The sequence below is a fragment of the Oenanthe melanoleuca genome, chromosome 24, assembly GCF_029582105.1.
Source record: "Oenanthe melanoleuca isolate GR-GAL-2019-014 chromosome 24, OMel1.0, whole genome shotgun sequence".
Classification (NCBI taxonomy): Eukaryota; Metazoa; Chordata; class Aves; order Passeriformes; family Muscicapidae; genus Oenanthe; species Oenanthe melanoleuca.
The window spans coordinates 4,351,223-4,377,814 of record NC_079357.1 but is presented as its reverse complement, the minus strand read 5'-3'; the positions used below and the strand labels follow the sequence as shown (position 1 = coordinate 4,377,814).

Sequence of the window (26,592 nt, the reverse complement as noted above, 5' to 3'; positions counted from 1 at the left end):
TAAATGGCTCATGGCTTAATACCATAACCAAACACTGGAGGAGTATCAAACCACTGGGGGAAGGAGTTAAAAATCATATTAAGTAATAAATTGTAATTTTCTTTTCTTTGTAAAAAGAAGAAAACCTGCAACAAACCACAACTACTAATCACCTACTACAGATTCTAAAAATAAGTCTACCCAGAATTAAAGAAAAACCAAAAAATACCCACAGATGCAGAAGAAATGAGACAGATGGTGACTCTTACAGAGGGGAACATTTGTGCTGAACAAACATAAATTTGTTTTTGGTCAATAACATTTAAACTGCCAGAAACAGCACAGTTAAAAATTACTTAAATATTCAATCTCATCCACTGTCCCTACAATTCTGTAATTCAGAAATATTGTTGATAGCATTCAGATGACAGATACCCTCAACAGGTAAATCATATTTAAAGGCCTAGAGAGGTGTCTGCTCAGCAACAGCAATTCTTTACCATATTTACTATTTAAAACAGTGATTTTACACCACAGAGGTGTCATGGTACAGACCAGGCTTGAACTGCAGGGCATGAGCAGGGTCACTGCTCCCATTTCATCACCCATGAAAACACACTGCTCAGTTCTTCAGAGGACAGCAGCACAAATCCACGCAAAGTTAACCAGAAGAGATTCAGAGATTTGCACAAGAAATTAAAAAAAAAAAACCAAGCAGTTGGCTCAGTTCTACACTGCAGACCTACCCCTCAAAAGCTGGCAATATAAAGTAGCAGCCCTAAATTTTTAATTAGTTTAAAATAAAACTGCTTCAATAAAAGCACTTCAGAAATCTTCATTTATAACTTGATTTAAAAAATAAGCAGCCATAGACAAGTGATTTATTTGTTCAGAAGCTGATTTTGGATCACGTTGTAGAAACGCTTAACATGGGTCTCTATTGGTCCTTCTTGCTATAAATGAAGAATGTTAGATGAAATCCAGTTTATCTTTTGGCTAAATGGGAAGTTATTAAGGAAATCTGTCTCAACAGTCATTCAACATGTTCCTCTTGCTTCAAAGTAATATTTGGGGCTATTTAAAGCAATGGTGAGTTTGAGATGTCAAACCCTCATACATCAAAGGATGCAAAAATGTTACTGCTCTGCCAACATTTCCTCCAAAGGATGGACATCAAGGCTGAGGAAAAGTTTATTAATGCCACTTCAGAGAGATTTATCCTCACTTCCAAAACATGGCTATTTAATCTCCCCTTTCTACACTAAGAGCAAAAAAACACAACCTAAAATGCTTCTAATAACATGGCTAAATAAATGAATTATTTGAAATTAAAAGTAACAGGAAATTCATTTGACAACCCTTTTTTTTAACCTTCAAAAAAGTTTCTTTTCGGACCTTAGGAAAATGTTCAAATTCAGCCTTGAGGTTCTGCTGAAGCAACGCAGCACATTCTGCAGTTTGACAAATACCTTGAGGGAATGAATGGAAACGTCTCTGCCACACACTTTAGTAAAACACACAGAATCTGATAACTCCTGCAAAATGCAAGAGCAGTAACAAAGGCAGGGCTGAGGTCCAGGGCTGCAGCATCCAGCCTGGCTCCAGCTGTGCCCCCGGCAGGCCCCTGGCGCTCCAGCGGAGAATCCAACTGAACACAGGGAAATCTGGCTTTGCAAGGAAGTAACAACTGGAACTGGGTCTGCTGCACCTCAAATACATTTCTTTCCTGCTGACACCTTCAATTGTCCTGTCCATTGGTTTGGAGACATCTGGAGCCTCGATGGAATAATTCCCTACAGAAAGTGCGGGGGTTTAGGCACTGGCACACCTGGACCGTGTGCTTGGATGAACTCCTTGCTGTGGGGCAGAGCTCCACACGGTCAGCGGGGTCCCAGGGACATTTACATCACAAAGAAAGGTCCTTCAGCACCAGCAGCACTGAGACAGTCCTCATGGCCACGGGCAGGTGGCTGTTCCTGTGCTGTCCCTCTTTTTGGAGATAATCTGCGAGCACAAGGTCTCTCCCACTTGGTGTGTCATTTTCCACCTCCACTGAATTCCAAAAGAACTCTGTAAAGAATATCTACAGACAGGGAAAAGAGGAGACTACCAGACTGATGACATTGCAATATTCTTTCAGGCAGGGAACCCTTTGATACCACAGTAAGCTGATTTTACTATGGCACCAGGTGTTTAATCACATAACTTTCAGTGTTCAGGGTAACACACTGTCAAACTTACCTCAAAACACTGACAATTTTCCTGATTACCAACAAAAAGGTGTCATTTGCAAACTGAGGATAGCACAAAGTCACACTGGGAGAGAAGGAGAACATGTAAGGTGTGTTGGTTTATGCCTCCATGAAGGCATGCAGTTGTGTTTACATTTTAAGCTTATTTAAATATATGGCCTCTGTAAGCAAACCCAGTCCTCATTTAAATGCTCTCACAAGGATGTTTTATCTAGTTAAGAAAGCCTCCAATGGTTGTCTTCTGTATTTTAAGAATCAGACTAGACACCTACGTTGCCTCCTCCTAATCTTGGAGTTCTGACATGCTTAATCTCTTCTGCATGTTATAAACACTGTTTGGGAGAAAGAAATTTATAAGTTACAAATCCACACAGATTTTTCTATTTAGAATCTCTTAATCTTCACAAAGCTTCAAATAAGTAGAGAATACTTTTCTCTATTGTGTGAAAGAGCCTCACACCACAAAGAACTTAATAATCTAAGTAAAATTCCTTTCCTTTACATTTTGCTTACCATTTGCACTGAAAATATTACAAATACCAACATTTAGCATCCTGGAATGAGATTCTCTATCCATATAGCTGGGATAGAGTGGAAATACAGGAAGCTGGCGGAGGCTGGACCTTCATTTCAAAATTTTCTACCACCTTAACATTTAAGCAGCATCTGTAGCAGTCTATACAGGTTTAGTGCTTAGAGCTTTGACCACCATTTCCTTATGACTCAGGGAAAAAAGAAAATAAAAAGGCAGAGTAGCACAGGTGAGGAATGGGGGGGGAGAAACATTTATTGCTTTCTCTCTACAGGGATGTTCACAAGGTGACTGATTGCTCAGAAGGAAGTGGGACAGATCTTGACACTGTTTTATGAGGATGTAGACCCACACTTCAATCAGAATGTTCCCAGTGAGACTGGAGGAGGTGAAAGTAGAACTGGAGCAGAGGAAATGTCCTCAAAGTATTTGTGTATGTTTCTAATTTCTCTTTCTGTAAAATTGCAGCCTCTGCTAGGGAAATGACAGTAATATAAGCCAGAGAGATGGAAACAAGCTCAGAAAACACAAGCCATTCTACATCTCCCTGTATATTTCAGGTCCTTTTCTCATGTCTCTTTTGTGTAAATCTACACTTGAGCATTTGTTTCATTTCTGTTCAGTTTCTTAAGATTTTCAGTTCTGCATATAAAAGGGAGAAACTTAAAGTATTTGTTGAAAAAGCAATAATATAAAAGCAAATAAATAGTATCTTCATTGCAATACCTACACAGGCCCAGCTGGAAGACAGCAAACCCACCAGCAGCTGCCATGGTATCAAGAGTCGTGCCTGGAAAAGCCCAGAGCATCTTCCTCCCTTTGAAGCCTTTTTATTTCAACATCTCCCACCAGGGCAAAAAGGACTGACTCTCCCAGAAACTCCATCATCTCAAAGCTCCCTTTGCCCAAGTTTTAAGATAACAATTTGTCCCCTGTTATTTTTTTCTTCTTCTCCTACAAACCAGATTTTTAACAAAAAAAAAATGGCACCTCTTGACATCATTTCTTCATCTTCACTAACACTGTTTCAAAAGTTTGCTGTTCCAGGGGAGAACTAGGATGACTTGGAAAGAAGATGTTACACCAGGCTGTATTAGTATTTTTTCCAGTCCAGTCATTGGCCTGGCTTCCATTTCCACATCATGGGAAGGTCTGAGACAACCTTGGAGGCTGCAGGTAAAAAGCTAAGAGAGATTTTGCAAGTGCTTGATGCTACTGAGACCCTCAGCCATGAAACTCTAAAATCTATTTACAGAATAAAAAAAGGAAGAAAACAGTCACAAACAGATGGGACAAGCAGAATAAAAGGGAAGTGTAAATTGACTTGGTCAGGGCAACGTTGGAAGATGTCTGCAAGTATTTAATAGAGTTAAATGTTTAAAAAAGAAAATCATTTCCCAGTAAGTTCAGGCTCTGAGGTGGTAAATTGCACCGTATGCCACACCATATGCCAGTCAGCAAACAACCTTCACAAATCATCTCTCAAAATCCATTCTCTGAATCATCTGGATTTCCCCACACAAACAGGAACAAGCAGTGACACAAGAAAATCCACACACTGTCCATGCATCAATCCTTTCAAACACCAGGCAAATACAGGGCAGGAGTTCAGTGCTTGGAAGGTGTCAATCTACTCCACAAAAAAAACAGTGCCACTGATATGAGCAGAGTTTACACCACACTCACTAAACTAACACACTACTCCCATTTGAAACAAAAACTATTTTTTTGCCACTGTCTTAAGCAACAAGAACAACTCGAGTTCTTCAGTTACTGATTTGTGGGACTTGCTGAGCTCAAGAGCTGCTGAACCAAGTGGAGAAAATCTAAGCACTGCTTCCCAGAGCTTTACAGGGCCTGTTGTATAGGTTTGACCACACAGATCAGCCTGGTTTAGAGTATGCAGCACTTGGGGAGAGAACAAGTTGCCTATGAATTTATCTAGGAAAATTAAATATAATAGTGAGATCTTTCAAATCTTATCCACACAGTTCTCCAGCCCCACATACAGCACTTTGTCTAGCAATGTGCTAATAAAATTTCAGGCAAGAATTAGAAGACTTATAAGTGAATACTTTAACTCATTGATTTGTGCCCATGAATTAACACATCAAATACCTCCTTCATTTCTTAAAGCCCTTACTGGGTAGGTAAACAATCAGTAACACTAATGAGGAATGAGATTTTTCTTCATTTTAAGAAGGCAGTGTCACCACTCCCAGAAGCTGGCACAGGATGAACACCTTGCAGGGAGGGAAGAAAAGACCTTCCTCAGGAGATGCAGGAGCACTACCCAGGTATGCACAGAACCACGCCAGAAATGAGTTCAAGGAGGCATGAAAACCCCACAACGAACAACTCCTGGGTCTATCATCTCACTGAAACCACTATTTGCATAAACAGCTTAAAAACTTGTGATAGGTAGGCAAGTTCAATAACTGCAGTAACTTTTAACCAGAAGCATTTCTGCAGCGTGTCCTTCAGAAAGGCAGCAGATCTCTGCCTGTCCCAAAGTATTGCTCGTGGGATTTCACTTTTCACTTATCAGACACAGCTGGTCCAGAACCATGTGTTTGTTCAGCAATCAAAACCTTTCCTTATTGTCACAGTATCTGGGAAACTAAATACACAAATTATTTTCCAACTTGTTTGTTGATGCTTACTTTATCTCTCTGAACACCTCTGAGAGGCCTCCAGAAATGAAGTAACAAAGTCAGAGAAGGAAGACCTAGAGAAGATTTTACACCTTATGCATTGCATGAGTTATGGGGGTGCAGTTCCCTAAGGAGGATATATTCTGCCCTCTGTTAAATCAAGATTTGCTGCTGTAATGTGTCAAAAAAAATGTAGAACAGAACACTAAATGCAGCAGAGTTAAACATGTTATTTGCAAAATTTTGTTAACAAAAATCTGAACAGTATTTAGAATATAAGATTAGACTTGGTAGTTCAGAACTCTTGAAACTTCTCACAGCTTTTCCATTTGGACATTTTATTTGCACCTGGCATTCAAAACAAAGTGCAGTATCCATATGGACCCTTGAGTCAGCCTAAGTCACTGCATTTCTAATAAATTTTAAAAAGACATTTAAATACTTCACAGATTTCTCCTGGGAACCCATGGGCCAAATAATTGGCTCAGCAGGGGATGTGAAAAGACCTTCACCCCAGGAGTGCTGGGAGCATCATCCTGCCAGGTTTCTCCAAGAGGACAAGGTCACCAGGTTAAGTGCACCAGGCTTTTCAGGCACTTGGCTACAGGATTCTGCTGACTTTGCTCTTCACTCTGAGGAATCCTTCAGACCTGTTTAATGGGTTGTCAGCTTTCTGCTTCACCAGCCAGTCCCACATTCATTCTTCATGCAAATCAGTGCAACCTCCAGCAGAAATTACAACGTCAAAGCATTCACAGAACTCTACAAAAATACCTACTCATGATTTTGGAGCATCACAGTTTCTGAAAAGCTAGTTTGAGTTTACATAGTAATGAACAAAACACGAAACATTCTCCCTTGGGTCTGTAATGTCAGAAGCAAACACAGATGTGAATACTGAGATGCATCTCTGCATTTCTCCTGACAGCTCATGTTTTGGGTTCCTTATCTGCAGCAGTAACAAGTTCTCAATGAAGTCTCTCCCTGCTGTTTGTGAGAAAAAGGCACATGTAAAAAGCCTCAATCCCACTGGTCACAAGGGATGATTTCAAGAGTCTACATTATAATTCCTTCTGAACTGTTTCTCCAGGTGAGTTGAACAGTCTCAGTTCATTTTGCCATTCTTATTTTATTCTCCAAAAGTAGGCAATGTACTGTCTAAATCTGTCCTGAAACTCCAATCACCAATCACCTTAGAAAATACTTGAAAACCAATATCTACATTAATTCCTCTTCTTCTCCTTATTTTAAACACAGATAATTTAAAAGATTAGGGAAGGTAGACTGAGAAACACTTTCTATGTATTTATGATGTGTCCTACAGACTTACATACCTTTATTTTTCACCTTGTCACACCACAGTTGTGACCCAGCTTTCTGAAGTGCAGTTTTCCACCCCTGCTCCCACAGAGCAGCACACACACAAACCTTCTGCACTTTCTGCCTACAGGAATATTCAACAGGGAAATTCCAACATGCATATGCATAAGTTAACACTCAGTTGGAAATACAAAATAATTTAGAACCGCAGTTCTTTGTTTATTCAAATTTTTCTGAAATTTTAACACATAAATGAGAAAAGCAACACAGCCACCAGAAGCAGCCAAAGCTCCCAGTGCCAGGAGTCTCTGAGCAACTGTCCCAGCTGGCCCTGACAATGGGGCCCAGAGCAAACCCTCCAACATCTCCTTGCTAAGGAGCTCCTTGCCCAAAAGGTTAGGGAGTATTTTTAAGTCTCTCACAGAACTATTATGAAGATTAATTAAGTTCTGAGCAGTGCTTTGAAGATCAAAACTGCTACGCTGTTATTTATTATTAAAGAACAACAAAGCACATTCTTGTTGTCTATAATTCAACTTCAGAGAAAACAGTGGACGAGCACATGTTCAAGTGCATAAATTAATTCTCCCTGCCCCAACAAGCTGTGATTTGCATAACTACATTTTTAGCCACCAAAACCCCACCAGAAAGTCTATACTCATCCCTTTGAAATATTTTAAAGGCCTGAAGGAATATAACCAATACAATTTCTCTTCTGATTTTTTTCCAGGATAAGCTTTTCCTATCAGATATTTCTGCCTCAGTTCAGCAAATGCCTTTTATCCTATCAGGAGCCCTTGGATTATTCACAGGATAACATTAGACATACACTGAAGCCCTTTGCTAAATTAGTTCAACACCTATTCTGGATGTTTGCATTCAAAAAGAGGAGCAAGAATGACAGTATGGCATGGTGGGTAATTTTTTTTTTTTTTGGAGGGAGAAGAAATCAGAAGTATTTTTGAGCTCTGCTTTCTTCACAGGTTTTCACATCAGAAAATGACTAATCTCCTTTAGAGATTAGTATTTCACAATTAAAGTACTTCACAAAAATATCCATTGCTGAAAAATACATAGAAATACTCCATTGTATGGTGTATGACTAACTTGCACTTCCTTCAAACGCATGCAAAAATACAATTTGAAAACATTTACTAGAAACACTCACATATTTCAATGATATTTGTATTCTTAAAATATGAGATCACATATATTTTGGCAGCATGACCACACAAAAAAAAAAAAAAAACACAAAAGGTTAGTATTAAGAAAAATATTAAAAGCATAATTAGAAGTTGTGAATAACTACTCTCAAACCTTGCCACCACAGCCCTGTTTTCCTGATCTTATTCACAAAGCTCCAGCAGATTGAGTTCTCCACCATTCCAACACTGGGCTGCAGCAATGCAAATATTTAAAGCAAACAAGGATAGGAGCTGTTGGACCTCGGGGGTGGTGAGCAGAAAACTGGTGTAACTGGGCAGCTCCTGCCACCCTTCCACTGCGCAGACACTGCTGAGAAAGGCTCCAGGATCTGCAGGATGCTGAGCACCTCCCCAGTGTGTCATCCCCATCACCTATCACAGGAAACACTTACATTCTGCTGGATTACTTTTTGGCTCTCTTCCCATTACCTTGGTCTGCACTCCAAGTCTGCAACGCATTCTTATTAACAACACGGATACCAGATTGTGAACTTCTGTACTTTTTCAACTGCTTCCAGGAGCAAGTTGAGTTATATTTAGCAGCCATATGGCATCCCTCCTCCACACGTTTGCTAGAGATAAGAACTGACAAATTAAGTTTTCTAAAACACCAATCTATATGTTTTCATTTCCAGTTTTAATCATAGATGTTAACTGTGACATCTGCCACAGTTAATTGTTAATTGTTAACCCTGGCATCAGCCAAACAGGAAATGTAAAGGGTACCCCTAGCAAAGGGTGCAATCACAGAACTAAGTTTTCTTGCAATCTAGGTGAAACTGTTAGGAAAGCTCCAAAACTGTGCTCCAGACAGCTACATTCTTCTTAAATTAATACAATATGGCTGCATAACTAAATAGCCACGGGTGTATTGGCTTCCTTAGGCAATTGGCAATTGTTCTGTGTACGGATGACTGAACATAGGTTACTCAAGCAGCTCAGGCTGCTGCATATCTTAACAGGGGAGAAAGTCAAGAGCACAGTGACAACCAATTCATATCCCATAAAGAACTTCAAAGACAAGGGCAACGAGCACACAGTTTTCCCATGCTCCTGGGAACCAGATTACAAAGCTGAATTTCCCTACTGCCCAGCCTACTCTCACAGAAACTGCGGCCAGAGGTTAGAAAGAGACCAACAGTTTTAAGAACCAAGACAAGACACTTGAGAGGTGCTGTCATTCAGGACAGCTGAAAAGGCAGGCTGAACACACAAGGACCTACAACAGCCTCACCCTGAGTGCCATCCCATGTGTGCATCTGTCCTGGTTTGAAGGACAGGTGTCTGCCAAGAAAGGCAGAAATTTTCCTTTGAAATAGAGACCTTAATTCCACTCCCCCCAAGTATTATAACTGTTTGAATCAAAGACTCTGAGGCAGAGGTAAGGGGGTAGGAATAACAGCTCTTTTACTAATACATCTAACCGTACAAGCAGAAACAACAGCGGTTGTTAAAATTACTAACAAAACAGAACAGATAATTCGGTTCCAGTCCTTTCTTTAGCTGTGAGCACGCTCTCTCTCGGCGGGAGCGGAGGCGGGAAGGGGCGGCCGTGGCCGCGCCGGTCTCAGGGGGGAGCGGGCTGGAGCAGGCAGCTCCTCGCTCACCATTTGGGTTCTGGTGTCAGCTGTGTCTGCAGAGGTAGAAGGCTGTAGCAGGGCAGATGCAGGGCAGGTGATGGCAGAGGGTCTGGCTCTCCTGCCTTTGGCCGCGTGGCTCCAGACGGGGATCCTCCTCCGAGCTCCCAAAAACACGAGTCCCTCCGGAAGCACGAGTAACCCCTCCTGAAGCCCAGCTCCCACCTACTCCTTCTGTCTATAGTCATCAAAGGTCCTGGGTGGCCAGCTCCATTGGCATGATAATGGGAAAAATTCTTTAAATTGACACAGTAATAGAAAAACACTCAAGCCCCAACATTATCCACCCCGAATTTTTTCCATGCCAACATGCTACAGCAAATTAAAACTTTTAAATCATATACATACATGTAGTTACAGGCACAGTATCATAGTTCACCCTAGAACAAGGTCTCCTTGTGGTATGCATTGGATCTCACCATCCTTTTGCATCACCCACCAAGTGCAACCTGGTCCTTGAGCGAAAACCACCCCACGAACAGGATTGTCTTTGCTGGAGGCAGAGTTCACCAAACACCTTTTCCTAACATGCCTTTCAGGTGTACCACTGGAACCTTATTTCCATCTGGTGTTCCCAAGGACTCAGATTGGGCAGGGCCTGCTCAGTTAGTGGAACCATGGATATTCACTAACCATGTGGCCTTTGGTAGATTAATCTCCCAATTCTTGAAAGTCCCCCCACCAAGTGCCTTTAAGATGGTTTTAAGCAGGCCATTGCACCGTTCGACTTTCCCAGCTGCTGGTGCATGGTAGGGAATATGGTACACCCACTCAATGCCATGTTCTCTGGCCCAGGTGCTTATAAGGCTATTTTTGAAATGAGTCCCGTTGTCTGACTTGATCCTGCCAGGGGTACCATGTCTCCACAGGACTTGCTTTTCCAGGCCCAGGATGGTGTTCTGAGCAGTGGTGAGAGACATAGGGTAGGTCTCCAACCACCCAGTGGTGGCTTCCACCATGGTCAGCACGTAGCACTTGCCCTGGCGGGTCTGAGGCAGTGTGATATAGTCAATCTGCCAGGCCTCTCCGTACTTGTACTTGGACCATTGCCCCCCATACCAGAGGGGCTTCACCCGCTTGGCTTGCTTGATGGCAGCGCACGTGTCACAGTCGTGGATAACCTGGGAGATGCTGTCCATGGTTAGATCCACCCCTCGGTCTCGTGCCCACTTGTAGGTGGCATCTCTGCCCTGATGACCTGAGGCATCGTGGGCCCATCGAGCCAGGAACAATTCTCCCTTGTGTTCCCAATCTAAGTCTATCTTTGAGACCTCTATCTGTGCAGCCTGATCTACCTGCTCGTTATGCCGGTGTTCTTCATTAGCCCGACTCTTGGGAACATGAGCATCCACATGACGGACTTTCACGGGTAGCTTCTCTACCCGAGTGGCAATGTCTTTCCACTCATCAGCAGCCCAGATTGGTTTTCCTCTACGTTGCCAGTCAGCCTTTTTCCACCTCTCCAGCCACCCCCACAAAGCATTGGCTACCATCCAGGAGTCAGTGTAAAGGTAGAGCTTTGGCCATTTCTCTCTCTCAGCAATGTCCAAGGCCAGCTAAACAGCTTTGAGTTTGACAAGCTGACTTGATCCACCTTCTCCTTCGGTAGCTTGTGCAACATTTGTGGGGTTTCCACTTTCGGTTCATTCCCACAATGCGACAGGAACCGTCGGTGAAAAGGGCGAAGTGTGTTTCATCTGCTGGCAGTTGGTTGTACTGTGGGGCTTCTTCAGCCCAGGTCACTTGCTGGCTGTGAGGACCCTCCTTGCTGATGCCCATTATCTAGGTGCCTTGTTTTAATCTTAGGTTTTCTGGTTTCCACAGAGGCAACTGCTGCTGGCTGTGGCTGCTCCTGTGATCCAGATGGAACCTGGACAGATACAACATCTAGGGGTTCCACTGCAGCACCATCTGACTCTCTACCTCTCTAGGGCAGGGGGAGGGTTTCTCAGCAGCTGGAGAAAAGTGCTCCTTCAACATCTGGCTGTGCTCCTTCAACATCTGGCCTATATCCTTCACTAGAGCCCCAACCCACTCTGGGTGGTTCATTTCTGCAGTGGGCTGTGGGGCAGCATCAGGCTCTGGGGCAGGGTCATGTTCTGGGGAAACATCCCTAGTCCCTGGGGCAGGGGCAGGTTCTGGGGCAACATCCCTAGTCCCTGGGACAGCACCTCTATTTCCTGGGGTAGGTATCAGGGTTGTTATCCAAGCCAATATTCCCTTATCTCTGAATGCTAAACAGAACAGGCATATCAGCAATACCAGCCACTGTGTGACATCATTAGCATTTAAAGCAGATCTGAAATCCTTGAAAACTGGTGGAGTTGCCTCAAATAACTGGGTGATGGGTTGGGAGAAAATTTCCCTTGCATTCATTACCTCACAGTAAGTACTATTATTGAAATAACCCCAAAAACACACAGTTAGAGTACGATAGCTCTGGATCCATGTGGCCACTTCCCAGAAAAAATTAAAAAACTATGAATTCCTGACATAATGAATCCACCAAACGATTTGGATAATAGCTACAGTAACTTTGGTGAGAGGGCCCATATTCAAATAAGGGCTTGCAAATGGGAGAGAGATATCTGTGACCACATGGAGCCCAAACCAGATTAAACCAGACAGCATGTTGCCACTTAAGAGAGCTGTTACTCCTGTCTTAACTCTCCACTCAGTTACCTCTGCCCCACGTTGGGCGCTAAAATCTGTCCTGGTTTGAAGGACAGGTGTCTGCCAAGAAAGGCAGAAGTTTTCCTTTGAAATAGAGACCTTAATTCCACTCCCCCCAAGTATTATAACTGTTTGAATCAAAGACTCTGAGGCAGAGGTAAGGGGGTAGGAATAACAGCTCTTTTACTAATACATCTAACCGTACAAGCAGAAACAACAGCAGTTGTTAAAATTTTGAACAAAACAGAACAGATAACTCGGTTCCAGTCCTTTCTTTAGCTGTGAGCACGCTCTCTCTCGGCGGGAGCGGAGGCGGGAAGGGGCGGCCGCGGCCGCGCCGGTCTCAGGGGGGAGCGGCTGGAGCAGGCAGCTCCTCGCTCACCATTTGGGTTCTGGTGTCAGCTGTGTCTGCAGAGGTAGAAGGCTGTAGCAGGGCAGATGCAGGGCAGGTGATGGCAGAGGGTCTGGCTCTCCTGCCTTTGGCCGCGTGGCTCCAGACGGGGATCCTCCTCCGAGCTCCCAAAAACACGAGTCCCTCCGGAAGCACGAGTAACCCCTCCTGAAGCCCAGCTCCCACCTACTCCTTCTGTCTATAGTCATCAAAGGTCCTGGGTGGCCAGCTCCATTGGCATGATAATGGGAAAAATTCTTTAAATTGACACAGTAATAGAAAAACACTCAACCCCCCCAACAGCATCCCTCAGAGGAAAGAAAAAAGGGGAGAAGGACTGGACACCCCTGATAATTTGAAAGAAATGGCTTTTCTTCCTCTCTAGCAGCAAGAGCAATCACTCCTTAAAATACTTATCTGTCAGCTAAATCATACCCGATGGCTAACTCCTCTTTCAGGTATCTGGAGCTTTCCCAATTCCTTCTGTGCTTATCTAGGAACCACGTATGCAGGGAACACCCCGAGAAAAGCTCTCACTCAGGCGGCTGCAGTCAGGAACATCGCCTGGTTGCAAACTGGTGTGAGGCATCCTCTCCAAGGATGACTGCACAAAAGCAACCAGATTCCAGGCCTCCACTTGTTTTGCATCTAATTCAATTCTTAAGGGGCAAACCGAGCTTCTCCCTTCTGTCCAAAGAAGTGCAGAGCAGCAGTGTTTCTCCATCAGGGAAAGAGGGACACATCCACATATTGCACGCATGCCTGAGCACACTTATGAGCTGCATGTCCAGGATGAGAAATACAAATGAACAACTGTGTTTCTTCCAGCCGGTGTGTTATGTTCACTACTCAAGGAAAAGTAATAAACCCTCAATACTGTGGTTTCTCTCCCTGCTCATGAAGCAATTTGCAGAATCTGTTCATCAAATGCAGCCCATCCACTGCTTAAGCCTTGTAAAACTCATGAAGGTGAATGATAAGGCACAAATCACTGCCTGCAGCAGAACCTTCACGCTGGACAAACCACTGAAGACACTATGTGCCAGTCAACACATTTTGCAAAGAAGTAACAATTTCTTCAGAACACTGATAATTCCCTACAGTCTTCCTTGTGGAGACAGCTACCAGTGAATGAAAAATAATTGTGAAGTCAGAACAACACCAGGAAGCAGGGGAAACAAATTGCTTCACACACCAGAATCCCTAGCACAGAACATTTGGAAGAGAACAAAATGTTTAAGGATGCAATCAATCATTAAGATTTCTCCCAAAAAAGAGAGCACACACACTCATTTGTTTAAGGCTTGCCTTGGTGAAAAAAAAGGTAAGAATAAGCATCCCTGCATGCTTGATTATCAAACCAGAGCTCGGTGGGAAGAACAAGTAAGAGAGTCTTCCAGTTTTTTTTATTTTTTTTCTTTAAATGCAGTCATTGAGCACTGCTGGAGAAAGATGTCGGGAAAAGCAAATCCCTGGTCTTCTGGCAGTTTTTTCCATTCCTGAACAATTCCTCCTTCAGATGCACAGCCACAAGGGTTCAAAGGTCCCAGCGGCCTTTGTTCTCAGTTCCAGAGCAGTTACAAACAAACTTTTGTTCCTGTTTCTTCAATGAAATAAGCTGCAGCAGTTACCAATGACTGAACTCTACATCTGAAGCTTGCCTTGTGCATCATGCAACAGGAGGACTATGGAATCTCATTTATACCTCCAAAAATAAGTTATCAGAACTTTTCCTGAAATAAAAATCAAGTACTCCTTACTGATTCAACCTCCAGTGAACACATTACACCTCTGCATATTCCTAGAAGCAAGGAAGGAGCAACACATTCTGGTTTGCAGATTATGACAAAGGATTCTTTTTGGTTTATCTGAATAACTGTAGCTATTACTCATTCATTTGTGAGTTTTACAAAAAATCTACATTTTATATTTTAGTACAAAAGTGGTAAGATAATCAATACATATAAATACACACATAGAAACATTAACAACAAATCATGATATCCAAACAGCAATTTTCATTTCTATCCCAGACAGAGTGTGAGGGATAAGATGGTAATCATGAGGACAAGTTATGAAAAGCAGCTACTGAAACGTATTCATAGTCTGTGAAAAGTCGATATGGAAATTGTTGGTAACATTTGTAATGATTCCATCACATTGTATCAGCTGCTATGCAAATTTGGGGGGAACAAGCAAGGTGCATTATCGAGCAAGATAACAGTCTTTTTGAACTCAGATTTTAAAAACTAATGAAATCGCACTGTTAAAAGAATGATTGTTCCCAGCAGGCAGAAGCTGACACTCTAGAGATGCTTCTTGTAAAACACAAACACAAAAAGCCTGGCACAAGACTGCTATTATGAAATCTAATGAAGACATTCATGAATCATAACAAGAAGGAAAAGGGTAGATATCACAAAACACTCAAAGACTCTTGCAACAATTAAAATTCTGCACAAACAGGGCTGTCCATCTGCATTTTTGTAATAGCCATGCTTATGCCTTAGTGAAGTCTGTAAGAATATTGGCCAAATTATACCATTTAGAATTGGAAAACTTCTTTGTTTCACGCTGGCACCAACAAAACAAACTGTTTCAAAACACCAAGGACTGTATCTTCTCTTTTTCTCTAGAGAACTCACAGGCATTCTGAGTATCAAGGCCAAAAAGTTCATCTCTGAAATGCCAGGAAACAGTGTAACTGAAATAATTTTAATATTTTAAAATATAATATATTTTAATATATTATAAGTTAATATAAATAACTTTAATATTTTAATAGAAATTGTTTTAGTCAGTAATAAATATCTCTCAGATAACAAAATACTCAGAGAATTAAATATGTCTTTCTGTAAGAAGCAAGAATTTCAAACCACACATAACAACCTAATACCTTGTCATCAAAGTTATTTTTGGGAAATCTGATTTTCTCAATCTGCCAGTAAGTGATAACAAAGCTTTTAGCAAACCATCTTTCATCCATGTATCTTAACAGCATTTCACCTGTTGGAAGAATTGCCACCATAAGACCTAAGGCCACAAGTGTGGCTGACCAAGTGTCCCTCTATCCAACAGAAAACCTCAAGGATAGCTAAGCAGTTAATTTTACCCTGAAATCTGTAGGAAGTCAGGCTCCAAAGTGCTTGCAGTCCTGGTTTAATGAATTAATGGTGGAAACTTGAGAAACTCCAATTCCCCTCTGATTCTTAATGAGTTATAATAGATACACTAAAGAAAATCAATGCTTTCTACCCACAAACATCAGTACTGAGATGAGGGCAGGCAAAAGTCCTAGGTACACCAGGGACAGGATGGAGGGGCAGCAACTGCAGCTTCTTCATCAGCAAAAGTAATTGAGATGACCAAGAGGGTGAATGATTCATTGATCAGTAACTGATGCACAGCTATTGCTTCAACCACTGACTTCACAGCACATCAGGACACACTCAAAATCTTGCAACATAGCTACAGAAACAAAACTGAAAGACAATAAAGGTGCTTACTATTTTAAAAAGTGGAGATGTATTTTATTTTCTAAACTATGGGTTAAAAGCTGCTGAGCCATATTCTCATAGAATATTAAGAGATGACACTATGAACTCCAGAACTACACAGGTGTAACTTAGGCACAGAGCAAGAACATCCAGTGAATGCTAACTTCAGTGTCAATCATCACCTGACAATACTAAATACATTCAAATCATGAGCATGATGAGAGTTAACACCAGGTTTCATCATAAAGCAAGAAAATAGCATGAGGAAGCACATACATGGCACATTTACCAATCTGATTACAGTAAACCTGGTAGCATTGGTTTATCAGCTTAACCAATCAGCAGGTAATTAACTGTGCATTTAACAACTAGGCAGTAAAGTTTCTTCCTAGGGAAAATCAGATTGGAAAAGTCAACATCAGCTTAAACACGATTAACTTCCTGTCCCACTGCTGGCAAAGCAAATCCAATTTACTAAATAGTTTAAAGGGTGGTTTTTAATTATTTTGCACAATTCCAAAGAACCCAACACCACACACAAATATGGATAAGCAGATCTACTGCAGTGAGCACAGACCTGAGAACCACAAAACACCACTGAAATAAACACCCAGAGACAGGCACAGCACTCTGCACTGCAGAAAGCCCATTTATTATTGGGGATATTATACAGAAGAGGCCACAAACAGCTGCAGCTTCCTGTTCTGTGCAACAAAATCCTACCTTGCAGCATCTCCTTCAGACTTCTCCAGTACCTCATAATTCTAAAACAACCTTAGAAAACCAGAATACAACAAGTAAATCTTGTGAGATTTACATCTTTTACCGGGTTTCTAGCAGCACACACACCTCCCTAGGAACATGCACAGACTACTCAATAATCAATAAATCTAAAATCTTTTGCACTGTAGGAATTGAGGGCTTGCACTGTAAAAGACAGTGTGGGAGAAACACAGCAAGACATGCACAGAAACAGAACAAGGATTCAAATGAGCAACTCAGTTCTGCTGCCTCCCTACACTTCTTACCCAACACAATAATTAAAAATTGAAAACTGAAGTTTTTCAACTTTAATTGTTCAGCAGCAAAGATATTAATAACTTTTTGGCTACAACACATATTTACAAAAATAAAAACTAAGCAAAACAAACAAAAACCCTCAAAATTAATATTGAAGAGGAAGGGTTTTGGCCAAACCGGGTGAGAATTGCTAAGTGACTCCTGACCCGAAGTGAAGCATCATATCCTTGTGTTACTCAATTCTCCAGATTCTGATTGGCTGGAAAACCTAATCTGCATAACAATAAGTACCAAAAAAAAGGCTTCTCTTTAGTGTCCTCGGTGTGCACACCCCTCCTCTCCAACAGCCCTCAGCCAGCCAGCTCAAAGGATTAGCATAAGAATAGAAATCACTGGTAAAATCCACATGCTCTGACTGCCCAGACTTGTTGACCTGCTTCACCCCAGATACCAAAATGACTTATTTCTGCAAGGAAAGCAGTTATGGACTTTAAAAGTTGATATACACTGCATCTGTTTCTCTTTTATTAAAATATCAGGTATCCCAAGAACAGCTACCAGAGCAGAACAGAGACACAGAACAATCTCCACTGTCGGAAGCACAGACTCACAAAGTGCTCAAGTTCAAATTCTTGCACAAGTCTGGTGGAGAAGAAAGGTTATGCTAGGATCCTTCTCAGCTTGGACCTACCTGGCCCATCATCAAACCCATCCAAGCAGCAAGTTCATCAGCCTTGCTGGTATACAGGCTGCTGCACAGAGAAGGCTGAAACCAGATCCAGCAGCTGCAGGTGAGAGAACCCAGCCCTGTGGACACCACACCTGGCAGAGGTCACCTGTGCTCACAGTCCCACGGGATCAATTTGGTTCTGCAGCCAAAATTTACAACTTTAAATACATCTTCCTCTATCTTCTTCCCTTTCTGTCCTTACCCTGGCACCGGGAGGGACAATAGCTCTTGCCTTGGTCACAGCCACTGGTACCAGAACTACTGCAAAAATAAGAATATTTTGAGGAAATGCAAATGAAAATAACCCCCCAGTTCATGAAAAAGTCAACATCTTCCTCTTATTGGTGGAGAGCAGTTCACAAAGGCCAAGGGAACCCATCTCAATCTTTTCCTCCTACACAAACTATAATAAAGTATGAAAGTATAAAGTATGAAACCATAATAAAGTATGAAAAACATAATTTACTTTTGGAAATATGGGCATTGGTCTCCTGCAAAACACACTGAATTTTTGTATAAATATATTACAGTATTTGATGTGTTTGTTTTGAAATGGGAGAAGTTGACTGGAATCATCCCCATAATGTGGTCTGACACTTCATGCAAAACAACAAACTCAGACAGCAAAATGACATTTCCTTTTCAGAAGTTCACAAAAGAACCAGAAGCCCAGAGGGAAAATGGCCAAAGTAGCTCTATTCCCCTTTTTTGTTGGATTTCCTCCTCTTCCTTTTGGGATCTTCTCCCCAGCCAGTAAGTCATCACTGCAATCACCCCCCTTAAATTCAACATAATGATCATCATTCCCCTCACTTTGCATTACAGAAAACAGATTGTTAAGGGTTGTGATCCTGATGTTTCACAACCCACCAGCAGCAAGCGACACAAAACCACTGCAACATCCAGGTACAAACTAGACACAAAACCCAAAAGCTAAAGCAGTTCCCTGATGATATTTCTGCTAACTTGCTTCAGATGTATTTGTCGAGTTTCTGAAGAAACAAAGAGCACTTTAAAAAATCAAACCCCAGATTAAGACCACAAGCTGAAAGACTGGCCAATAATTTGATTCTGGCAATGGACTAGTATTTCTGCTGTACATTATACATGGCATTAATACCACAGTAACACTTTCAATTCTGTTTCCCTAAGTTACAGCTTTTGCATTTTGCCAGACTGACCCCATTTCCCCCCACTTTATTATCTCTACCACCACATGCTCTCAAATGACTAAAATTTTGATTCTTGCAGCTGGCTCCAATGTGTTCAAACACTACAAACCCACCATCTCGACATGCACACACCCTGGGTAAGGCTAAGTTTCACAAAAACAAATTTTGCTCACTCAAGGCTAACCTGATTTTAGAATGAGAAAACATCTGTGCAGTGGGAAAGGAACTGGACAGTTCTCAATACACACATGCAGAATATTTGTCCCTATTCTGCAGAAGCTCCAACCTCAAACACTTGAAATAGATTTTAAGAGTTTTGGAAACCAACTCATTCAGTTAATTTCAAAGAAGAGTGTCTCATCACCTTTAGATTATACATTTACACGTGTTTCTTGAAATTAAACGGCATCTTTTAAGCTTCTACTTTGTTGCTTTTCCACCTATTCTCCTCGATTGCATTCTTCCCAGTGCCAGGACCAAACAATGTAACAAACTGGGTGCCCACGGAGGCTGTCCGAGCGTCTGTCCAAAGTGCTGTTTTCTGCTCAATCTCATGTGAAAAGGACAGAGAAATTAACAAAAATTGACTCGTTCCCGTCCTTCGAACAACCCAGCAGCCCTCGGTCAGGTCTGGCGCAGCCGTTTGCCATAGGAGACAGATTCCCAAAGGAGAACAAGAGGAGACGCACGGCTTGCAGAAGGAAGGTGCACATCTTTCAAAGGTTGATTTACCTTTTTCCCAAGCTGCCACTGCTCACTCAGAGTCCAGAAATGTTATGGACGCTGCCCTACAAACCTCACTCCGGCATCCACCTCCTTCTGCAACTGGGCGGGAAGCTCATGGAGATAATTCGGATGAATTCCCTCCGTGAGCACCTGTTGGGCGCTGCTCCGTGCCACACCGTCCCTGGACAGGGCTGGCCCCGGACACGAGAGCTGCGTGCCGCAGCAGCCCCACAAAGGACAATGGAGCCGCACAAAGCCGCGTCCCCACGCCGAGCCCCACGGGGGACGGCACGCGCGGGCTGCAGGGCCCATCATCCCTCCTCGCCGGCCCCGGCCCCCGGCCACAGCCAGCTCATCCACCTGGGAGACCCGCGGCGGACGGGCGGAGCTCCGGCGGCGGGAAAGGGGAGGAAGCGGGGGGAGCCCGGGACGAACAAAACCCGCCACGACAAACCCACGAGTGCTTTTACTCGGGGATTTTTCCTTTTTCTCTCCCGCCCATGGCGGCAGCGGCCGCGGCGCGCGCCCCATCGCTCACCCCAGCGCCGCCCGCACGACGTGCCGGGCGCTGTCGCGACACTATCGCGACATCATCGCGACCGTCGGTGCTATGCCGACCTGTCCCCACGGCCCTCCCCTCTGCTGGCCTCATTCACCTCGCTCCGCCGCCGCGGGGCCGCGCCCCGACCGCCGCTCAGCAGCTCCGTGCCGCCGCCCGCACCGCCATGGCCGCGGCCGCCGCAGGTGAGGAGGAGCCCCGGGAAGGGGCCGGCAGGGCCCGGCCGGGGGATCCGCGTCCGGCACACGCCCCCCGCTCGGGCTCGGGCTCGGGCTCCGGCTCAGGCGCAGGCGGCGGGGCCCATGCGCGCTGCTGCTGCTGCTGCCGCCGGCTCCGCCCCGACGCCGGGAAGGGCGGGCGTGAGGCGGTGGCCGCGGGAGGGAGGGATGAAGAGATGGAGAGGGATAGGTGGATGACGCGGCGGGGAACGGGGCTGGAGATGGCGCGATGTCGCGGTGGCCTGAGGGGGACACGGAGGAGGGAGCTCAGGGGCTGGCAGGGCAGCGTGTCCCTGTGTGCCAGTCCCTGGCAGGAGGCTGTAGCCTGCTGAGGGTCGGGCTCTGCCCTCAGGGAACAACGACAGGATGAGAGGACATAGACTTAACCTGCACCAGAGAAGGCTTAGGTTCGGCAACAGGAGGAATTTCTTCACAGAAAGGGTGATTAGATGTTGGAGGAGGCTGCTTAGGGAGCTGGTGGAGCCCCTGTTCCCGGAGCTGTCCAAGGAACGGCTGGAAGCGGCACTCGCTGGGCTGGGTAACAAGGCGGGGGTCTGTCACAGGGTACACTCGACCGTCTCAGAGTCTTTTCCATCCGAAATGACTCTGGGATTCCGGGACCAAAGCCACCACAGCTGGGCTGCAGCTGATGGGGATGCTGCGGGGCTGGGCACAAGGAAATGTTTTCCCTCAGTGTGGGAAAGCGCTGCCAGGCCTGGTTTGGGGCCGGGAGGGGTGGGAGGGTATGAGGGCTGAGCTGGGGTTGTTTCACACAATCCGACGATGGGGGGGCTGGAGAGGCCACAGAGGGTCACCAGGTCCTGGGTCCCTGATCCAGCAGGGCCATCCCAGAGCACAGGCACAGCACTGTGTCCAGTGGTTCTGGAATACCTCCAGTGAGGAACATCCCACACCCTCTCTGGACAATCTGTTCAGTGCTTGATCACTGCACAGGGAACAAGTTCTTCCTCATGTTCAGCTGGGGCTTCCTGTGCATCAGTTCCTGCCTCTTCCTCTTGTCCTGTTGCTGGGTACCATGGAGCAGAGCCTGATCCATCTTTATAGGATTGATGAGGTACATTTGGGATTCAGGGATGTGCGAGGTGCTGGGGCTGGCCCGGAGGTAGCAGAAGGGATGGAGCTGGCAGGGCTTGCAATGGCTCTGTGTGTGCTGGAGTGAGACCAAGGCTGCTCCTGTCACAGGATAGTGGGTTTGGAAGGGACCTCTGGAGATCATCTTGGCCAATGCCTCCACCAAGACAGGATCACCTAGAGCAAGTGGCACAGGAACATGTCCAGGATGGACATTGAATGTCTGAGTTTGCAAAAACTCACCAAAGATGTCCTGAAGTTTGTTTGTGTGTTTTTTACTGTGTCCAAGGCACATATCCTCAGAGGGAAGGGGGGATCCCAGCCAGAAGGGATGTACCAGGTGCCTGCCTGGACCACAACTCTCCCTCCTCACTGTGTTTTGTTTGTCTGTGGACAGGCCATTTGCACACCCTGTTCACAATGCCAAACTTTCCACTCTAGTTGAGTTTCAAATTTATTAAGGCTGTATGGGACAGTGTTGCTTTATCAATAAAAGTTGACTCACACTTTTAAGTGAGGTTTAAGTGTTAACCACAAACTCCTTCCTCCAGGTAAGTGCCTCTGTGAATGCAATGATCTGCTGTAGTAAAGGATCTTGGATAGAGCCATGACCTACATATGTTGTTTCGATGACTGACCCTAAACCACTTTATAATGTGCTTTATGTGCTTTACTGTTTCATTAGCAGGGCCAGGAACACACGACTGGATCTTGCTGTCAAGTAGGAGGTGTGGAAACCCCTCCCTGATAATAACAGCATTTGGTGACCACAGAGCTTACAAGTTTGATTGCTGCTGTTGTTTACTCCTCCAGCAGTGCACTGCAAGACAGTTATCCTGGAAGCACTCCTTGCCTTTGGCCTGGGCCCAGGGCCATGGGGTGAGGAACAGGGAGTGGGGGTGTGGATCATGCACCTGGCCTTCACAGAGAGCTATGTGTGGGGTGTGCCTGGGCTCAGCCACATTTGCATTGCAAAAGCAAATATGAAAAGGCCCACTTGATACGGTTTCAGAAATGTTCCAAATTGAAGGCATAGTTGAAACTGCTCTGCAAGCTGGATTTGATGCATTCTGGTTTTCATTCCATCTGTGAAACACTCTCAAGGAAGTATATAATCTACATTAGGACTGTGATGAAACCATCTACCCTGGGTGTTTGGATAAATGATACCACTGTTTGCTAATGTATTGGGTGACTATCAAAGGCAAGCCTAGGCACGCAGAAATTCCAAGTTGTGAGTTTTAATTTAAAGGATTTGAAGAATTTCTAGTTGTTGTAATGAAAATTTTCAGAGCCTGTTGCAAATAACTGATGGTAACCGTAAATGTGCAGAGTCTAGAACAATAGCTCTGAGACCTTGGCATATGCTGTGCAAGATGCCAACAAACAAAACTGGAGTTAAGAACATTGGTGGGGCTGGGGCTGCACAGGTAAGGAGACAGCAAATCACAAAGATGTTGCACAGTAGTCCCTACAACAACGAAGAGCTTAATTACATGAGCTAATAAACAAAAAAAGTGGCAGAAAATATGCAAATTACAGTGATGACAAGGCAAAATGATGTCATGTATTGTGCTGTATACAACTCTGGTCCTGTCAAACCTGACAAGTGGATTAGGATGAGGCAGGACAGTCCCTGCATGGCTCACTGCTGATAAACATCAGGATGCCATTAGCAATTTGCTGGCTCAGTATTTAGAAGTGAGAACTTTCAATAATGTGCAAGGAGGTGATCCCTGTATATCCATCCCTGATCTGGGTGACTTTGAAATTCCTGGAGGAAAGACACCCAGAGCATCCCCAAGCAGCTGAGCCTTTCTCATTGTAATAGATGCCATCATCTCACTTTTGTGGGTTTGCCTTTTCCTGATTGTGACTGGCTGTTGCTGCATGATTTTTGCAAGACGTGTTTGTTGCTCTTCCCAACAGAGCATTTTTTATTATGCCTTTCTAACTAAAAACAAATGGTGGGCTGCATGTGGGAATGCGGCTTGGGAAAACTGGAGATCAAAGAAAGGTCTTGACTCAGTGCTGAGGATCTTGCATGAATTTCCCTTTAACTGCCTCCCATCAAGCTGTGCCTTGTGATTTGAATATCACTGCCTTCACTTTTGTGTCTGAACATTTTACTTAAAAAGATAAATAAATAAGGGGAGAATGTTTACCCCTCCCCCTTCTCAAACTTTCTGTTTCTTGTCAGTTCTTGGTCTTGCTAATTTTCCATGGCTCTTGGAGATGCCAGGAAATGCTTTACCAGCACAGAGCCCTGATATCCAGGAAAGGACTGATCTGAACTGCTTCAGCCCTTGCTAGTTATAGGTTGCTGCTGTGTGTCCACAGGGCCTGTCTGCCCTTTCCATGGATCGGAAGGTCACTTGGCCCTCATCACCCCGTCAGCAGGTTAGCCAGGGCATCCAGGAAAAAGCCTCCCCAAAGGATGAGAGCAAGGGATATCACCAGGTGGCAGTTCCTCCAGGTCTGATTTCTTGGTTTCAGCTTTTAAGAACTGGTACATATCTATTTATTGGCAAGGGTATCATTATATTTTTATTTTTATCATGAGTGAGGCTTTTTGATCCGTTTTTCTTTTTCCGCTATATTTTTTTTTTCCACTGAGGAAGAAGATGAGGGAAACTGAAAGGGATTTTGCCTAGCTTGGAATTGTTGGGGTTTTGAGGGTGGCTTTTTTGCCTGGGAATGTCAATGGTAAGATGCCTGTGCTGAGAGAAGCCCTAGAGAGCAGCCCTGTGCTAGCTGGTGCAGAGTTTGATTCTGGTTTACATCAGCTGGCCTGACTGCTTTGAGATGTTGACGTGAGGTAACTGTATCTTTCATTCCTTCCTTTACCTCATGTTCTTCTTCTTCTTTTAAGTATTCTTCTTGGAGTGAAATGATAAATATTTAAGAAATCAGTTGCATTTGGAGACTTCTTCTGAGCTTTGTATGTTTGTTCTGAGAAGAAGCTGATGCCAAACCGTACTAGACTCTGTTTACAAAAGAAACTGGGACCACAATGAAGACATGTGAAAGGATAAAGGGTGGGGAAGGGAAGAGTGAGAGATCACGTTTCTGTTCCTGAAAGCTGCTTTGCACTTCTGTAGCACTTTTCCTCCCAGTGTTTCAGGGCACAGCACAAGAATTAGTCATGGCTCATGCTAGATTTGGGAGATGAGTGAGGCAATTCCTGTCACCCTTCAGAGGATGAGTCTTGGGGATATGAATAACCCGGGGAGAAAAGCAAGTCCTTTCTGGAGCAGGGCTGTGGCAACTTCTGCTAGGGGTGGTGAATTTGGGCTGGAGCTCTGAGATAATCACTGCAGAGACATGAGCTGGCTTATCAGAATCCTTACACTGGTTTTGCCATCAAGAAAAAAGCATGAGCATAAAAATATGACTACTGTCATTAACTTCAGTTTTCAGCTAATCTTTGTTCCTGCTGGAAAAGCAAGTCATTCAGGTAGGATTGGGATGTCAGGTGTGAAATCTTACCTCTCTTGAAGCCACCAGGCACATTGCTGTTGACAATTGAATCCAGACTCTTTCCCAAAAGTAGATATTAATGATAAGAGCAAGAGATTTTACCCAAGTAACTTCAGCAGCAGATGTTTGAGAGGATGCTGCAGGAGGAGAGATAAAGGCTCTAGTCATTACCAATATTCCAACTCATGTTTTTAGAGAATGAATATATCTTTTCCTGGTGATGGGTGTGTTGGCTGTGTCTGGCTCATTGCTCAGCTGGTCACTCTGTTGTGGCAGGTTGTGCTTCATTCCTCAGTGGTTTGTTTTCAAAAAATTAAATAGTTGTTTCATAGTTATCATAGTTATATACCTATCAAACACAGTAGTTATCATAGTTATCAAATACATAGTTATCAAATACAGTAGATTATTTTTCCATGCAGTATTTTATGGCTAGAATATTTGTTTTTAAATATGAGACTTCCCCTGACCCATGCAAGACAAACCCAACAGCAAATCTATATTATTAAAGCTGCTCATCCTTGGAAAAGGAAAGGATGTGGTGTTCACAAAAATGAGAGCTATCAGTCTGTGACTGGTTTTTGTACCTCCTACCCCCAGTGACTGAGCCATGAGTACTTGTCACTGGTAATGCCACAGCTGGTTGCTGTTGCATGAAGTTTCTTAAAAGCAGTGATAAACAGGAAGATAGCTAAACAATGGGCATGTCAGGTGTGATGCTGTGTGTGCCTTGTGAATGGTTATAAACAGAGTTCAGTAACTCAGAGATGGTGTTCAGGATTAAAAACTCCTGGTGGGGAAGACTCCCCAAGGTAAAACAGCTACCAAATTTGAAAGTATCATTGGTACGACCTTTTAGCTAGGCACATTTCTGTACACACACAGAGCTCTGTGAACTCAAGTGACTTCTGGACTCACAAAGATAAGCATTCAGAATAACTGAGATCAGATTTTTAATGAACCATTCATTTAGACTATTTAGCAAAAAAATTACCCTTCTCTGAATTGGTTTGCCTGAAGTAGTCACTGAATACTCAAAATGCTTGCAAACAACAGTCTAAATTTGCAATATTCTGTAGCCTTTACCCCAAGAATTGGACATTTTTCACTCTTTTAAAATTATTACTATTCTGTCATCTGTGTGGAGAACATTGTGTTTGGTCATGAGGCAATGAGAAAGATTACAAATGTAACCGAATTGATTTTTAAAGCCTTGAACCTCAGTGTTTACAAAATACTCTTAGTGCCCACTGAGTCTCTGGATCTGTGCATACGTAAAGTTCAGCTGTGTATAAATACAAGCAGAGCAGAATATTACTTTCCTTCCAGCCTATCTCCTTGATGGTCAAATTCACCCAGATGAGTGTCCAGGCTGCCAAATGGAATCCTTGCAGTTACTGGGCTTCTCCTTGCGTGCAAATATGATGCTGTGCCTGGGACTGAGTAAAACTGCTC

At 43.8% G+C, this 26,592-nt stretch overlaps 1 protein-coding gene across 1 annotated transcript in view; it reads right to left on the bottom strand.

The window, feature by feature from the left end:
- ARHGAP32 (Rho GTPase activating protein 32) overlaps positions 1 to 20,657 on the bottom strand; it is a 233,726-nt gene extending 213,069 nt beyond the window's left edge. Inside the window, exon 1 of the mRNA XM_056509588.1 lies at positions 20,445 to 20,657. The gene's annotated coding sequence lies outside the window, so the exon portion shown is untranslated. The remainder of the gene's footprint in view (positions 1 to 20,444) is intronic.
- Positions 20,658 to 26,592: the final 5,935 nt, after the last annotated feature.